Raw genomic sequence first — 17338 nt, 5'->3', positions numbered from 1 at the left:
CATCATCAGTATTGTACCGGGAACACCGCTACGACAGAAGTCCGAAGTATGTTTGTTGAACTTCGCGCGAGATGGAAGGTAGGTAGGCAGCCCGCCGAACGCAGTGACGTACCCAGCGAGTGACGTGGCCGCCGTAAGCCAGCTATCCGCTACCATATATGGTAATGATCCAGCTCATCCTCAAAAGTACATTTTGAGCTAATTTATCGCTATTTTGACACTGCCAACTTAAAAACCTTTACAATGGACATCATCTCTTAAGATTTCAAGAAAATCCACCGAGTATTATAGAAGTTATAAGGGTAGATAGTACCCGAGTTCTAGACACTTCCATGCGAACGTGTATAAAAGGAGGACCACCCGACCTACGAATTCAGTGTCTGTCACTCCGCCGTCTCTGTGACACGGGTGACAGGAGAAGTATTGTGTGTGTCGAACTTCTAGTCGACAGTCTGCGAAATCCAAGTTCGGTATTTTCTCTAAGTGTTGTATCAGGACTTTATCATATTCTTGAAGTGCCTGAATGGGACTTTATTTTTTTGCGAGCATCGTATTGGAACTTTGTCATATTGCCACATTGGAACTTTGTTTTTTTTCGTGTGTCGTGATTGGACTTTGATATTTTCTTAAAGTGCCATATAAGAACTTTGTTATTTTTCTGTTTTTTTTCTGAAGCGTCTCATTGGAACTTAGTTATTTTCGCCAAGTGTCGCGATAAGACTTTATTATTTTCTTAAGGTGACATACTGGAACATAGTCATCGGAACTTTATTTTCTTCGAGTGTCGTGTTGGGACTTTAACATTTTGACACCACGGAACTTTATTTTCTTCGAGTGTCGTGTTGAGACTTTAACATTTTGGCACATTGGAACTTTGTTATTTCTACACATTGGAAATTTGTTTTTTTTTTTAAGTGCCACATAAGGACTTACTTATTCGACGACGATTGAAAGGACTTTGAATTTTCACGAGTGTTGTGTATCGCATTGAACTTACGTTTCGAACTTATTCGAACTTATATTTTTGAATCAATTTCTGGAACATTGAAACTTTCCGAGCATGTAGGATGAACTTGTGCCCTACCAACATAAACTTACGTGTAAACGATGTGACTTGTTTTCTCAAGTGCCTCGTTGAATTTACGCCTTGTAAGGACTATGAAACTTAGGGGACATTCAACATTACGTTTAATTGTGAAATATGCAATGCTTTCCAAGTGCTGCACAGGGACTTATGTTTTGATTCTTAAAGACTGTGACAATTCAGAATACGCATATCGCGTTCCCAGAAAGCCTAGAACTTTCCAGTATTTTGAGTGATCCATAATTTATGAAGTCAGACCTTTTCTTTCAAATATTATTTTCTTTAATGGCTATTCACTTCGCCTATTGACGGAACAGGACAGTTTCCAAGTGCTACTTATTCAGTTCATTGCCAATATGTTTTAAATCTTCAGAACTATGCATTTAGGACTGCAGTGACTAATCCTCTAGAACATTCTGACTTACAACGAGCTTGCATTATGAACTTGCATTTCTACCAGTACTTGTTCTTCGAGTGATTATTCCAGAACGGTTTGATTTAATATCTAGAGTGCAGTAACCATAATTAAAAGGTCATATCTGTTCAGACAGTGCCCTGAATGTGTGGAGTGCCGTGCAGGAAATTCAAGTGTGAATTACGTCTCGAATCGAACCCAGGAACGTGTGCCAATCTTCGAGACATTTCAGAACGTCGGGACATTCCAGAACGTTGAGATTTCCAGAACGTCGAGACACTTCCAGAACCTCCAGACATTCCAGAACTCCTCATCCGAGCAGGTGTGGTCCCTGCCCAGTCGATGTCCAGCACCATCCCAGGACTTGGAGGTACCAACCAGCCATGACACTTCCACGCTGCTGTACGAAGGTGATATGAACTTGCTTTTGATGATCAATAAACTCAATTTATCAAAATAATCTCTCAAATTGATAACTATACCTCTCTCTGTACCAGCTCCAATGATAAAGCCACTCCCTAGGTTAAGAATCATGCTCATTCATTTAATATCAAGCGCCTTAAAGATATGAACACATTTTTACGGGTACAGTATTGACAGACAACAGTTATCTGGGTGTAGTCTACAAGCCTCCTTAATCTTTGTCTGCTAATGAACCATTCTTCTTTCATAACCCTCTCCTGATCTTGTCCTCTCTCCTCAACATCGTCTTCCATAAAATCTGACCCTTTTTCTCTATGCCTCTGTCAAAACTAATATAAGATTAAGAAATACTAGAAAATACCTCTTTTGACAGACCAGAAAACTTAAAAGTTTTATGTTAACTAAGTCAAAACTGAAAGGAAGGCTTCCACTTTAACAAAAAGATTTTCTCATTTTGATAGATACCTTCATTATCTTCCTGATCAAAACACACAGTTTTGATGCTTATAAAAACAATCACAACAACAATCACCACCATCACCAGTTAGTTCATATTGATGGTGACTGAGCAACATTTCCATTTTAGCGATGCTCGCCGCTGATGGACTAAAAAGATGATGATGAAGATGATGCTTGTTGTTTTAAGGGATCTAACATCTAAGGTCATTGGCCCCTAAAAAAATATACACCTGCATTATTATACCTCATATGGTAAAACTGTATCAAACAAAAAACTGGAAATGAGATTTTGTATCATTTTTGTTATGTAAATCTTTTAGAAAGAACTAATATTTCTGTAGATATTTGGACTTGAGTGAAAAATGCAATACTTATGAATACTTATTCCTCATGTGGAGTATGGAGCATAAAAGACTGGAATTTATATTTTCACAACCTTTAGTATGTTCAGTTTTCAATACAGCTAATATTAATGGAGAGATTTGATATTTCATATTTCTCTTAATGCTCCATCACAGTATACTATGAATAGCATGTAGTCTAGTACACACTGCTATCCTCTACCAAGTTTTGAGAAATCTTATACGCCAAGCTGAGTGGCTCAGACGGTTGAGGCGCTGGCCTTCTGACCCTAACTTGGCAGGTTCGATCCTGGCTCAGTCCTGTGGTATTTGAAGGTGCTCAAATATGTCATCCTCGTGTTGGTAGATTTATTGGCACGTGAAAGAACTCCTGCGGGACTAAATTCCGGCACTTTGGCATCTCCAAAAACCATAAAAGCAGTAAGAAGGACGTAAAGCAAATATTATTATTATTATTATTATTATAAAGCTTATGCAGCCATTTTCCCGTAACATCAGCACAAAGAGACCCAGACAGACAATTTGAACTGAACTTAATTTTGACTTTTGTATACACAATCTGAGATGAAAATGAAGTACGAATGAAAATTTTTATGAGAATAGACAAAATTATAATTTTATTTGTCATTCTTAGACAGACTATCAATACTTAAAACGACAAATGAAATACCTTGAGGTACTGCTTTCAACTACTTTTGTGTACATCTAATATTGTTCCAGAGAGTTAAGAGCGTGTGTCCTTCAGGGCTGATGAGGAGAATTTCCATGCTTGTGTCGATCTCTGCATATTTGTTTCCTGTGTCTAGTGAATGAGCGGTAACTGTAAACTCCTTGTTACATTTGAATGGTCTGATGACAAGAAAAGGAACACCCAGCATGACAGCAGATCATTGTTAAGACCCAGAAAGTGCGACTACATTTCGCTGGCGCTCTAGCTATCCCCCATCAATGTGAATTTCAGTGAAAGTGCACTAGATAGACAGATTTATGCTTCTAGTCACAAAAGGCAGGGGTAAGCAGGTGTGGTTGTAGTGAAATCAGGCTGATGATGAAAAATCCATGTTCATAGTCTTTGTAGAAAAACAAACATAACATGATGACAAAAATAATAATATATACAGTAAAACCTCAATAAGATGTATGAATAGTGTGTATTAAGCAGGGACCAATGTAATTATATATGTATATATAAGAGTTTTGTCTGTACATTGCTCAGATTTTTTAAAAAAATAGGCGCGCGGCTGTGAGCTTGCATCTGGGAGATAGTAGGTTCGAATCCCACTATCGGCAGCCCTGAAGATGGTTTTCCGTGGTTTCCCATTTTCACACCAGGCAAATGCTGGGGCTGTACCTTAATCAAGGCCACGGCCGCTTCATTCCAACTCCTAGGCCTTTCCTATCCCATCGTCGCCATAAGACCTATCTGTGTCGGTGCGACGTAAAACCCCTAGCAAAAAAAAAAAATTAAAAAAAATAATGGTACTTCTGTATTGGCTGTGTTCACAGTAATAAGGAAAGGCACATTTTAATTTTCTGTCATCTCTGTATGTATGAACTATCAGACTCACTAAACTCAATGTCAGACTCTTCATCACTCTCCATTTTCACGTAACAGATGAAGTACACTTTGATAGCAATAAATATGGAAAGGCAGCGAAAATGAGCTGCCTGAGTCACTTACTATCCTATTTGGCAAAAACAAGAACCTGAAGTAATAATTTTATAAATATCTTGCAGAAATACTGAAAAACAACAAGAAATGAGTATATTCCGGCCTTTAAATTAGGCACCGATCAGTGAGCGACATTCCCGAATATACTCTGGTTTTTATTTTATATAAATATATAAAATCCCGAGTATACTTGGGCTTTTATGGTAAGAGGTTAATCATCTTAAGTGGCAATGGTTTCTGTCACAATTGTCTGAAGGTGTAAGACTGAATGTTCATCAGCCCATATCAACAAGGAAAATTGTGAAGATGATTATAAAATGAGAAAAAATCATAATGGAAGATCGCTTGAAGAATAAGACAAGAGGGAGTCATGAAAGGAGGAGGACTGCCTTTACATTACATGCCCTAGTACCACAGAGTTGGAAGAAAACTAAATGTGAAGGCCTATAATGTCGAAAGCACATAAAACTGATGAATAATAACATTATATTGATCATTGTTGTGATATGACTTGTCTCTTCTGACGCCACTCATCTCCGATTCATGGGATTACTGCTGCGTCCCGAGTAAAACAGCATGCCTGAATATTGGTGGGAAGTATCTGGGGAGTTAGATGACTTTGCACATGCTGTATGATTGTCCCGTCAATGACTGGTACTACAGCTAGTGTTTTCTATATTTCTCACTGTAAAGGAGACTATATACTTGCGTATCATTTTATTGTAATACACTAGTTAAATAAAATACAGTTCACCATTTTGACATCACTTCTGCAGTGACTGAATCAAAGTTTCTTAATATTGTCCTTAATGTAGACAATGGAATTTCTAAAGAATCAGCAAGCTGTTTCTGGTTAACGTTTTCACTATGCTTTTGCAAAATTTCTAATATATCCAATAAGTGAAGTACTTTCTTTTCATGCATAATTGCAGACAAGCTTCAATACACTGAACACAATTGAGAGACAATTTTAGAACAGTCCAGATAAACCAGTAAAGGCGGACTCCCACTTATGAGAAGTGATGCGTTAAGATTCAAAGTGACGCCCATTCAAAAAATCCCACTTATCCGATGCGAAGGGAAGGGAAACAAGCAAAGAAATTGGATTGCTTGATAGCCTTACCATATTTATGCAAAGAAGCAGAATATGAAGAAAAAAATACAAATAATAAAAGAAGGAAATTCTGGATTCATAATATTTGTTTAACCAGGAATACATATGGTTTGAAATGCTCTTTGACTTCATTTTTAGAGATGAAGACAAATTTTTTCAATTAATTAAAATGAGTATCCTAAAATTTCAGCAATAATCACTTGGTGGAACATCATTTAACCAAGGAATTCACTTGATTGTGTGCTCCTCTTTACTTTACTATACAAAATTTTAAAGTATATAGTATACAGTAACGTTTTACTGCCTGCTGGCATCAAGTTCAACCAAGAAACAGCGAGGGATGTCATAATCATATGTTTCCCCAAATACTCGTAACAGCAAACAATTACATCTAAAACAAAAGTTCCATTCATGTTGTGGATAAAATATTATTCCATTCACTTCCCTTCCATTTGCATCACTTGGACAAGTATTTCTTGCCATATATTTAAATACACCTGTAAGAAAATTTCTCTTCCCGTTACTTCCAGGGATGTGATGAAAATGTTTCTTCTCTCGCTTCCTTATCCAAGTTTTACACATTAGTATGTAACAACTTGTCTCCAAAAAATTCTAAATTGGCCTCTCCTTGACTCTGTAGAATCAGCCCATCTGAGTACTCTGTACAAACTGCAGACTCCCAGTGGCGAGATTAAGATAAACTGATTGCAAGGTCTGAATGTCAATATACTTTATCTAGCCGTTAGCTCCAGACAAAGTTTACAGTTTTCTTCAGATCTGTAGGTACACTTGCAACAAGGGAGTAAAATTTTCTATTTCTTCTGAACTTTACTAAAAATTAACCAAAGAATATTCCCTCAAAAAAAGAGCGTGTTTAACGGTAGTGAAGTGCGATATAATGGGATATTTTATAATAGCTTCTATAGAAAATGTCTAGGAACCGGGCAAAAAGCACTTATTACCAAGGATAGCACAATAAACAATAATAACGTTATTGGTTTTACGTCCCACTAACATATTTTTGGAGATTCAGAGGTGCCAGAATTTAGTCCCACAGGAGATCTTTTACGTGCCAGTAAATCTATTGGCATGAGGCTAACGTATTTGAGCACCTTTAAATACCACTGCCAAGTTGGGGTCAGAAGGCCAGCTTCTCAACTGTCTGAGTCACTAAGCCCGGCGCACAATAAACAGAAACGTCTTATTAAGGTTTTAAGTCATATATATAGTCCCCGTTCAAATTGTGCTTTCCGTGAACATAATTATGTATTTTCTAATAGCCGGTGTCATTCCTACATTGTGTGTTATTTTGAAGATACTGTATTAGCAGGAAGTTGTTCTGAATTTTATTCAGCCACGTGTTACGGCAAGCTCAAGTCATCATGTTTTATTTTTCTTTCCACCCTCTGCAAGTAAGAGCGTGTGCGACATGACGTGATATGCTTGTCACAGCTCAAAGCTGAACTTGTGTCTACCGAGTGTGCGCGATGTTGTAACATTTTCTGAAGCGAAGTGAACCAATTATGTAAAACAATTGTGTAGTGAAAATGCCAATCGTAATGTGACGAAGTGCCATGCCTTCAGACCAAGGGATATTTAATCCTAGTGAAACTGTCCAAACCTTTCCTATATTCCAAATATTCTCGAACTATTCATTGTAGAGAGAGCCAAGTTAAGTTTCGCTTGAGACGTGAAATATTTATTCTGGTCTGGCACGAACTTTTCATAATTCTTGTTTGTCAGTTTCAGCTTACACTAAAATAATCTGGAAGAGGATGACCAACCAAGGACTGAACGATTGTACCAGCCTTAACAATGTCATCTTTAATTCCAAGAGGACCACTTCAATCAGCGAGGGATTCATCGTAAACTGCAAACATGTTCTACACATATGTAAATGCCGACAATATTGAAGGGAGGAACTTGAAAGAGCAAGGAACCTAGCAGACCGCAAACGGGAATAGACTTTCATCATTAAAAAATTAGTACACTAATGAATATTATCTGTCGATCTATTTAGAAAATTTAACGAACTTCTTCAGTAGATTTGTAGTTCTATTAGTTTGTTATAGTTTTGAAATATTTTCTTAATTCATTCTTATCCAGGTACAGGTAGATTTGTAAGTGAACATGTGTGTAGTGGGTTGAAGTAGTTTGTCTTCTGAAATGTTACCATCCCAGTATAGTCTTTAAAAATAAGAGTTTAATAATTTATTACCCTCACGGGTAAATGAGAAATGTTTTATTATTATTATTATTATTATTATTATTATTATTATTATTATTATTATTGTTACCGAGTTTTTGTGGTAGTTAAGCATGAAAGAAGGTGCTGGGTGGTGAATAGGTCTCAAGCTACTAAAGAGAAATTAAATTTTAAAATTTAACAAGGTTATATTTTCTTTTCAAAATTAGGTAACAACAAATAGAACAGGTACTTAGTAGCCGAAATACAACTTGAAATGTACAATTACAGGGATTAAAGAATTTAGGCTTCGAGCCCTGAAAACACAATTCTTGAGCAACTAGCTCAACTTTACGATATACCAATTTTAACAAAAGGGGCAGAAGACCCCACTCAAACCCTGGAGCCCTTGCTCCAAATTACACAGCAAAGCCTCCTCGAGGCATACAACTCTCAGTTTTAGAAAAGAGCCACTCGCTCTTAAAGTTAAGCCTCTCCCAGGCCACACCAAACTCAACTTTCAAGTTGTCCTCAAAGGACATATACACAGGGGTAAAATACCCAACCTACTGAGGTCTATTAGGTGAGAAAAGATTAATACATGACCTCTAAAATACAACTTGAGAGGAGGCGAACTTGCACTCCTAATACACTTTGCTTTTAAAACCTAATCTGGCTCTGGGCCACTAACGCAAGGGCTAATCCCATACTACAGAGGTGACTTAGAGAAGAACACTTTACATTACATAAACGAAGAAAAGTTTGAGAAAATAAGTTCACCTCAAAACAAATGTGAGTGGGAGCTCGAGAGGGTTAGCACTCTCTATCCCAATATGTAACTTTACAAGAAAAAGAAGAAAAGAGTAGTTACATTTTAGGAAAAGGTTACATGATGGAAAACGCTTCGAACCCGCCGCGAGAGTTAAACTGCCGACCTAGCAAGAAAAGAAGATATTAATAGGCCATTACCTGGTAGTAGATCGCTGCCGAGGAAAGAGGCGCTTCCCGCCTCCTGCTATGTACTTAATACACTGAAAGATGGAACAGAAGTGGCCCGGAGACCCCAAAATCAGCAGTTTATATCCTCTCGCGGAAGATTCTAGGCGTTAGGGGAAATAAAACACCCTCCCACAAAATCTTTATTGGTTCGGGAAAAGAAACCCCTACATAGAGGAAAAAGAAACACATTATTGGTGGAAAATTAATTAAAGAAATTCGGGATTGGCTAGATCCAAACTAAGGGGAAAAAGAGGGGTATACAGCCAACTTAAACAATAACAGAAAGAAATTTAACAAGAAACAAACTTTTGAAATAAAAATTTCTCCAACAAAATAGTTCTTTGATTTCGCACTAGGTTGCACTATTGTAATTCTTCAGTAGTGTCCTCTAGAAGAGAAAGTTCCCACTTCTTACTTCAAGCGAAACAAAAACACATCAAAAGTGACACAGTTCAAAAACTCAAAATTTTCCACGTGGTGACATCTTCTGAGAAGGTAGAGAATTAATAGAATAGATAAAGTTCAACCTTCCTCCAGAAGAGGTGTTTCAACTGGCGCAACTTTTAAATAAACAGAGTAGAGGTGTACCGCCCGGTACAATTATTATTATTAGAGATCAGGATAAAATGAGACACAAAAGTCGTGAGTGATAAATGAAAGAAGATTTGCTCATGTGCAATAAAATGAAGTTGTGCTCAGCTTTAGAAATATTTACCTGGAAAATGGTATGCCTGCGGGTAAATGTATAATTTTTGGAAGCATTAGTAATGTTATACAATGTGTTCCGAGGAAAGTGGAGCACACGCTGAAAAGTTTTACAGCATTTAAAGAAGAATAAAAAATCTTCTAGACACTCAATGAACATGTGGTAGAGTAGAGTCACGTTTAACCCAGGTATTGAGTATATTTACTGTTTTTTCCCATTCTTCGGAAAGATAAAACAATCTGAAATATATTGTCGTCGTAATGTCAGAGGAAGATTCAATTAAGTGATTATGTTTAATCAGAAGTTATACGTCAGTTGTTCGAAGTGTAGAATTTAGTAGAAGGTCATCAGTTAATGTGGGGACTGAACGTTGCTCACGTCCGCAGGATTTACCTCCATATTGCCCTGCACGTGTTCCCCGGGTGGTGCTAAGCGACCAACAAAACATCGGTGGCCAAACTGTCAACAGTCGTTGATCTCCTGGCCAAATGAACTTAGAGAGAACTTCTGAAAATGGTCCTTCTCAGCACCAACCTGCAAAGATACTAGGACCTTCTTTACAAATATGCCAAATAAACATCGAAGTCATATCCAGATCGAAGAGTGAACATCTTTCTAGAATCCTTCTTGAAAACAACATCGATTTAGTGACCATTCAAAAAACTCATACTGCGAGTGAGGAACAGCTAAGATCGAGAGGAAATATCCCTGGTTATATCGCTATTGGGGCAACCTACCACCAGACGTATGGGGCAGCAACCTATGCTCGTTTGAACCTACGAGATGTTCGGCTCGTTTCAGCAATGGTGACTGACGATGTTCACGTGGTAACTGTTGACATATTGGGCACCAAAGTGGTAAATGTGTATAAACCACCATCTGTGGCTTGGTCAAATGAAGTGCTCCTCACCCAGAATCATCCAGCAATATATGTTGGAGATTTCAACAGTCATCATCCGAACTGGAAATATGATGATACAGATGAATGTGGCTCTCAACTAGTCACCTGGGCTGAAGCTAATAATCTACACTTGGTTTTTGATGTGAAAGATAGAAGAACTTTTAAGTCTTTGCTTTGTCACTGAAGATGTAAATGGTATTGTCCTGCCTTCTACAAGGAAAGTAACGGAAAACTTTCCCCACAGTCAACACAGACCTGTCATGATAACTACAGGAATACAAATACCTTTGGTTAAAAGCACACCTCGACCACGCTGGAATTTCAATAAAGCCAAGTGGGATTACTTTTCAGAAGATCTTGAAAAATTTGTCCGATTCATACCGCCTATTCAGTCTAACTACGAACGTTTTGCTGGACTTATTATCTCAATTGACAAGAAATATATTCCAAGAAGGCTGCAGAAAGAGTATATCCCTGGATGGAATGAAACTTGTGAGACACTCTATGAGGAGTATTTACAGGGTGGAGATCCTGAAATAGCAAGTGCTCTGTTACAGTGTTTAGATGAATCTCGCCAGCAGAAGTGGAACAATACCGTTGAGACTATGGACTTCAAACAGTCCAGCAGAAAAGCCTGAAGTCTTCTCAGGAAACTTACGAGAAACAGAACCTGCCGCAAGAGAAATTGTTGCATCACCCCCAACCTAGTAACTGAACATATTGTTAATATGTCACGAGCGCCCTCTGATAAGAAACATACCGTCCAAGTAAAGAAGTTGCTCAAACAACAGAAAAGCAACTTGCAGGAGAACTCTATATACTCAGAACCATTTTCACACCTGGAAGTAGATACTGCTATTAAAAGCCTCATACCTGGTAAAGCTGCTGGCTTTGATGGGATATTTCCTGAGTTTCTGATACATAGTAGTCCAAACACAAGGCTATGGTTGGCTAAATTCTACTCTAATATCTTGCCGTCTGGACATCTGCCATATGAATTCCGGGTAAGCAAGATCATTGCAATTCTGAAACCTGGTAAACCGGAAGACCAAGTCGATAGCTACCGACCAATAGCATTGCTGAGTGTTTGCTATAAACTCCGTGAGAGACTTGTGTACAATAGGATTAGTTTGGCCCATTAATGAAGTGATTCCAGTAGCGCAAGCTAGATTCAGACAGAACCGAAGCTGTGCTGACCAGGTGCTAGCACTAACAACTCACATTGGGGCTGGTTTTCAATGGGGTACTAAAACATCAGCAGTATTTGTAGATCTAAAGGTTGCATATGATACTGTGTGGAGGCAAGGATTGATGTCAAAGCAGCAGCGAGTTATCCCTTGCAAAACTGTAACCACACTGATCAACAATATGCTAACCGAAAGGCTCTTCCATTACAAATAAATAAAGTTTTGGTATTTCCATCTATTCAATACAAAATTTAATGTTGTTATTCAACTACAACATTTACAGAATTATACAGGACTAGTTTCGACACATAATAGTGTCATCCTCAGCTGTCATTGAAAAGTAGGCATACATACAATTCATAATATGACTTAAAGTAATTGTGTGGAAAAACTATTTAACTGTTTTGAAGATATTAACACATTAAAAACATTTATAACAAGTAAAGAACTTGCGAGTCAGTTACATATTAAAAGAGTTCATTAAGGTCTCCTTGTGATAGCCGGTTGCGATGTTCTTGAATATGTGCTCTTGATAAAATGCTGTATTTCATTCATGTGTATAATGCAGCAGTATCATAAAAGTTTGTGAAGGCTTGCAATTTTTAGTTTATGTCCTAGGCTAATGAGGTGGAAACATTCAGGTGGCTTCTTAAGATCTTACTAGAGCGTATGTTTCTTAGTTCAATATGGAATCTGTAAGGAAATGAAACACTATTAAAAAACCTATGTTGGATATTGTCAGAGTCTATACAACATGAATGATAATGATGAAATGTCATTTAAAAGGGGAAGGAGGCTCACCTCAAATAGCCGTAGGACGAACCTCTTATTAGCCACACGCTATGACATGCGAGACAGCACTGAGCGTGTGTTCGCAGTCAGACGATGTTAGGAGGGGGGAGTAGGGGCGGGCCGAGGCAGCGCGTGTGGGTCGCGCCTGTGGAGGGAGTCAGGTGGCGTGAGCTGCGGAACGAATACTGAGAGAACTTATTGCGTATTATACGCAAAATTAATTTCTTGTTTTGAATCTGGACTTTATTAAGAAATGTTATCAAAAAGTCGAAAAGGACTTTTGGAGTTTCAGAAATATCATTGAGATTAAGATTGGCATTAAAGTATTGGTCTATATGAATGTAGCATAATTCCGTAGCGTTAAGTAATGGTCCTTTACTCGAAGATTCTAGTATTTGGATATCCTGTTCCAAATTTATAAAATTATGTTTTAAATCATGTATATGTTGCCCGACAGCGGACAATCTATTATATTTTACTGCGTTGACATGCTCGGCGTATCTAATCTTAAAGTTGCGCCCTGTTTGCCCTAGGTAAGCGCTGCCACAGTCATTACATTGAAATCTGTAAACACCTGAACTTAAATAAGGGTTGGATTTATTTAAGGTAGCTGTGTTATGTAAAACATCGGAACTTTTATTATCCATTCGAAAATAAATCTTTACACTGTTCTTTTTGAATATGTTGGTACCTCTATTAATGTTGTTATTAAACGTAAAGGTTGAATAAGAATTATGACTTGGTTTATCCCTAATGAGCTTAGTGTGTAGGCGATGTTTAATCTTATTGATTATGCCTTCAATAAAAGAAGTCTTGTAGCCATTAGCATGAGATATTTTATGGATAATATTCAACTCTTTATTTAAATCGGTTTTTGACATTGGAATTCTAAAAGCACGGTCTACCAGGCTGAAATAAGTGGCTCTTTTATGAGCTTATGGGTGTATTGAGTCATGCCTTATGGTTACGGTGGTTTGTGTTCCTTAATGCAAAAATTAGCGACAGGATTAATCAATTTATTAAGTAAATTAGTGTGAACTGAATACGATAGTAAAATTTGCTAAATGTGAGCAAGTACAAGCAAGGGAAACAAATATAATGTAAAATTTCTAGTTTAAATGACACATTTGTCATGCTCATTAAAATAATTAGAGCTACTGCGAGATGTGATCTCCAGTTCAGATATTAAGATGTGAAAGTGTAGAACGACGGATTAACGTCTTGTAATGCTTATTTAAAGTCACAGTCAGCTCAAATAATACGATATTAATTTTTCAAGGATGTTCATGACTCAAATATTAATTCGAGTTTGTTAATCAGAAACCAGAGTCAGTTGAGAGACTATATTCATTTAAACAACATTTATTATGATGCTGAGATGATGTTAAATCTGCATACAAAAATCATCGACCACATAAACATGTGTGTAAAAAATAGGTTTATTGATAGCATGATCATTGACCACGTGTACAAAATTTTGACTGTCAAATCTTCTTCGAAGTAACGCAGCTGTTATTATGTTTAATGAAGTTGAAATGACTATTTATGGGATAATTTAATAGGATAGATCAAAGGATAGGAAGGAGTCACTTCCATTTAATTATTTTGGCACAGCCACAATATATGGCTAATTTTATTATTTTATTTCTTCTTGCAGAATATTCCAGATACATCATCATCGAAAATCCAGTAATGAATTTTGTAAAACAAAAATTTTTGAACTTGTAAATTTGTAAGTTAATCAAGCAACGTCTAGCAAGAGACGATTCTGTTAAATCATGGTTTTTGTTATGTGCATATTTTAAAATGAATGTCAAGCCTGTTTTAATTTTTTTTATATAGGCCAAAGGCAGGCATTTATACAAGTGAAGGCACGTGCTTCCCCTAGTGCACCGTCACTGCATTGTCCTACATAGGAGGCTTGCAGTGGTGTCTCAACGGCATACTAGCACCAGCATCTTGGAAAGGTGCAGCATTCCAACTGATGAGCCCACTGCTGCACTGGGACGAAACGCTGGTAATTTCACGATTGAAAAAGCCTAAAGACTTAAGAGCTTGACTGTTTTAAATTGTTTCTTTCTCCATTGTCGTCAATTCTTGTCCTTTAAATGCCTCTAAAATTGGAACAGCTTCCAAATGAACGGTCCACCTTGGGATCTCTCGTATGCTCGCTGAGTTAGACCGGATAAATGAGTTCAAAATGTATATATATACAGAGAGAGAGGAGGAGCAACACAAAGAGGATACAAGGACAAACATGAAAACACAAAAAGACAAAGACAATATACACTTCTCCACAAACTGCCATCTTCAAATAGACTTGCTCTCTCCTCATCAATCCCAGTTCTTCATTATCCATCTCTCCTCTTGCCCGACGAATTTGTTTCTGCTTACCAGCTTCATCAGGAGGGTGGGCAGTAAAGATCTGAATTCTCAGTTCGCAGTCAGTCGAGCAAAGGTAGTGTGTAGTTCAATCCTACTCCCCTAGAGTGCATGATCTGTCCAACCGCTTGGCGCAAGACAGTCTGAACGAATGCACCACATTCGATCCGACTAATTCACATTTGCAGTCGCTATGACATTTGTTGCAAACCTGGAATTGGAGTCCAAAGACATGGTAAAGGCAAAAATTAAAGAGGAAGGAATATGGATTACAAAAGAAAGAAGGAATGAAGAATAGGTGTCAGAATACTTCTTGCTAGTAGCAGCTGCAAATGGTCAACGTGTAGGATGTGTGCCATGAAAAGATTGTGCTTCTTAATTGATGTTTACATCTACTACCTCACATATGAAAACATACGTGTGTAAAATGTAGCCTAATATACTGTGTCCATCAAATGTAGTATCACATGATATCAAATAAAACATTACACAGAAGTGTGCCAAGATGTGTGGAACAGGGTTCAAAGTTGTATGTCAAGGACTTGTTAACGTTGGTGTTGACCATGGATGAATGTGCGTTGCCGATATTCTCTCACATCCTACAATAATTTCATAAAATCTCAAAGTGCAAGCCAAAGAGATACAAGCTAAAATGTTGCCTGAAATTGTTCATGCTGCAGAGAATGATGCTTATGCATGTACAGCAGATATATGGACAGATTGGTACAAGAAAATACATTACCTTACTATTACTGCTCACTTTATTGATGAAGAGTTGAAGCTTAAACATATGTCCTCTTTACCACTAACTTTCCTGACAAGGCAAAAACAGGTGCACACATGCAGGGGGAATTAAAAGAGAAGCTATCGGAGCTCAAAAAATATCCTAAACATATGAAGAAAATAATAAAGAAGCACAGTGCTTAGACATCTTTTCCGAGAGATATTCATGATGGACGAATCACCAGCATTGGAGGCGACCATCGACGCTGCCAAACACATAGTGCTTATATGAATTAAAAGAGGTATGTGGAATTATTAGGAGTCACATTGAAACAGGAACTTAAAACAGAATGGAATAGCCTCTACATTATGCTAAATTAATTGTTTGTTCAATTCGATACAGTAGCCAACAATACTACCTTCACGGAATACCCAAAACAAACTAGGTTACAATGAATTTCCTCAAAATATTCAAAGATGCAAACAGATAACCTCAAAGGAGATAAATACTCAACTCCACAAATCGTGCTCCTTTGGTTTTACAAACCGAGCTCACATTTCAGGCAAATAAAACAAGATACCAATGAGATTCAGAAGCTCAAAGAAAGTTCTCTCCATTTTCTGGCTCAAAAGGTACAGATTAGTAAAGTGCACAAGATCAGCACCTTCCTGTGGCCCACATTAGTAAATTTCACCCTTTTGAGTCCAGAAGGGAGAGAGGAAGTAATCTCCCCTTTGTGAAGCCTGTGTGTTCTGAATACTCATCTAATAATACTGTGACATTTTCCTCATATCGAGAGAACATAAGTTACATCTAGAATAATCTTTAAAATACGATGGAACGACGATACGTCAATATAATTTCTTAAAATGAAATGATTGATTATAAAACTTGAGGAAATTAAATATTTTATTTTTAAATTCACATCATGATTTATGATATAATCGCCACATGGATAATTAAAGAAACTGAGTATGGAAACGCAATATTTAAACTATGACATGACTGAAGCTGTATAAACGCAGCAAGCTTATACTGCCCATTGTTGACACAACTCACTCTTGCTTTGGACGTGGAAAGGAACAGATGTAAACGCTGAGCTTTGATGCATTTTATATATTTATCACCGTGTTCCACACTGAGATATCGTCACTGTTGTATACGACAGATGCGACCGGTAACTGTCGTGCAGTCGGATTTATGGAATTTAACATTTAAACTGAATTATTAGCTGTGATAATTTCTTGAAGACTGAAGTCATACAATTTCTCGACCGCGTATATATGTAATTCAAGTAACTCTTACTTTACATGTGCTTGGCCAATGATGTGTACTATTGTGTTGCAGTGCGCAATGTACTCGAAGTCTTATTTCTATAGTGTGTGCTACATGAAGATGGGATAAACATGTGAGGCACCAGGACAACACCAGGATGGATTATAATACATCACCTGATCCCGGTGGTGGCCGGCTCATCATAAGTTCTTACTTCATTATTTTGTAGCTTTTTCAGGTTTTATTTGAACTTAGTGTACATATTTTCCTATTGCAATGAGCAGAGCAGAAAGAATATTCGAAATATGAGATTGATATCGTGTCATCAAACATAGATCAAGGTACCTATGATGTGTATCTTCAATTAGTAATCTAAAGCCACGCGTAATGTCAATAATTTAATTAGATGTCATTCATTATTTTGAATTTCTGGATGTTCGTCGTCAGTGAATATTAACTTCATTGATGTTAAATGGGTCAGGGAAATCAGCAAAGCAAAGCAAGGTCATCTCCGTACAGGCCATGAAGGCCCTTGAAGGGATGGAAGGTAAAGGCTTCCACTATCCGTAACCTCGGCACTTGGTGGACTAGAGTGGTTAGATTTACGCCCGGCCGCCTTTGCCCCCAGGAATTAACCTGGTACTCATTTTTGGTGTGG

General features: G+C 37.5%; 1 protein-coding gene across 1 annotated transcript in view; it reads right to left on the bottom strand.

Annotated features, from left to right (window-relative positions):
- The window catches only part of LOC136866185 (mediator of RNA polymerase II transcription subunit 25), a 370114-nt gene that overhangs the window by 296333 nt on the left and 56443 nt on the right, over positions 1–17338 (bottom strand). The window lies entirely within an intron of this gene.

This window comes from Anabrus simplex, chromosome 3 (genome assembly GCF_040414725.1).
Source record: "Anabrus simplex isolate iqAnaSimp1 chromosome 3, ASM4041472v1, whole genome shotgun sequence".
Lineage (NCBI taxonomy): Eukaryota > Metazoa > Arthropoda > Insecta > Orthoptera > Tettigoniidae > Anabrus > Anabrus simplex.
The sequence above is the reverse complement of the archived record's forward strand: the minus strand, read 5'-3'. Positions and strand labels throughout refer to the sequence as shown.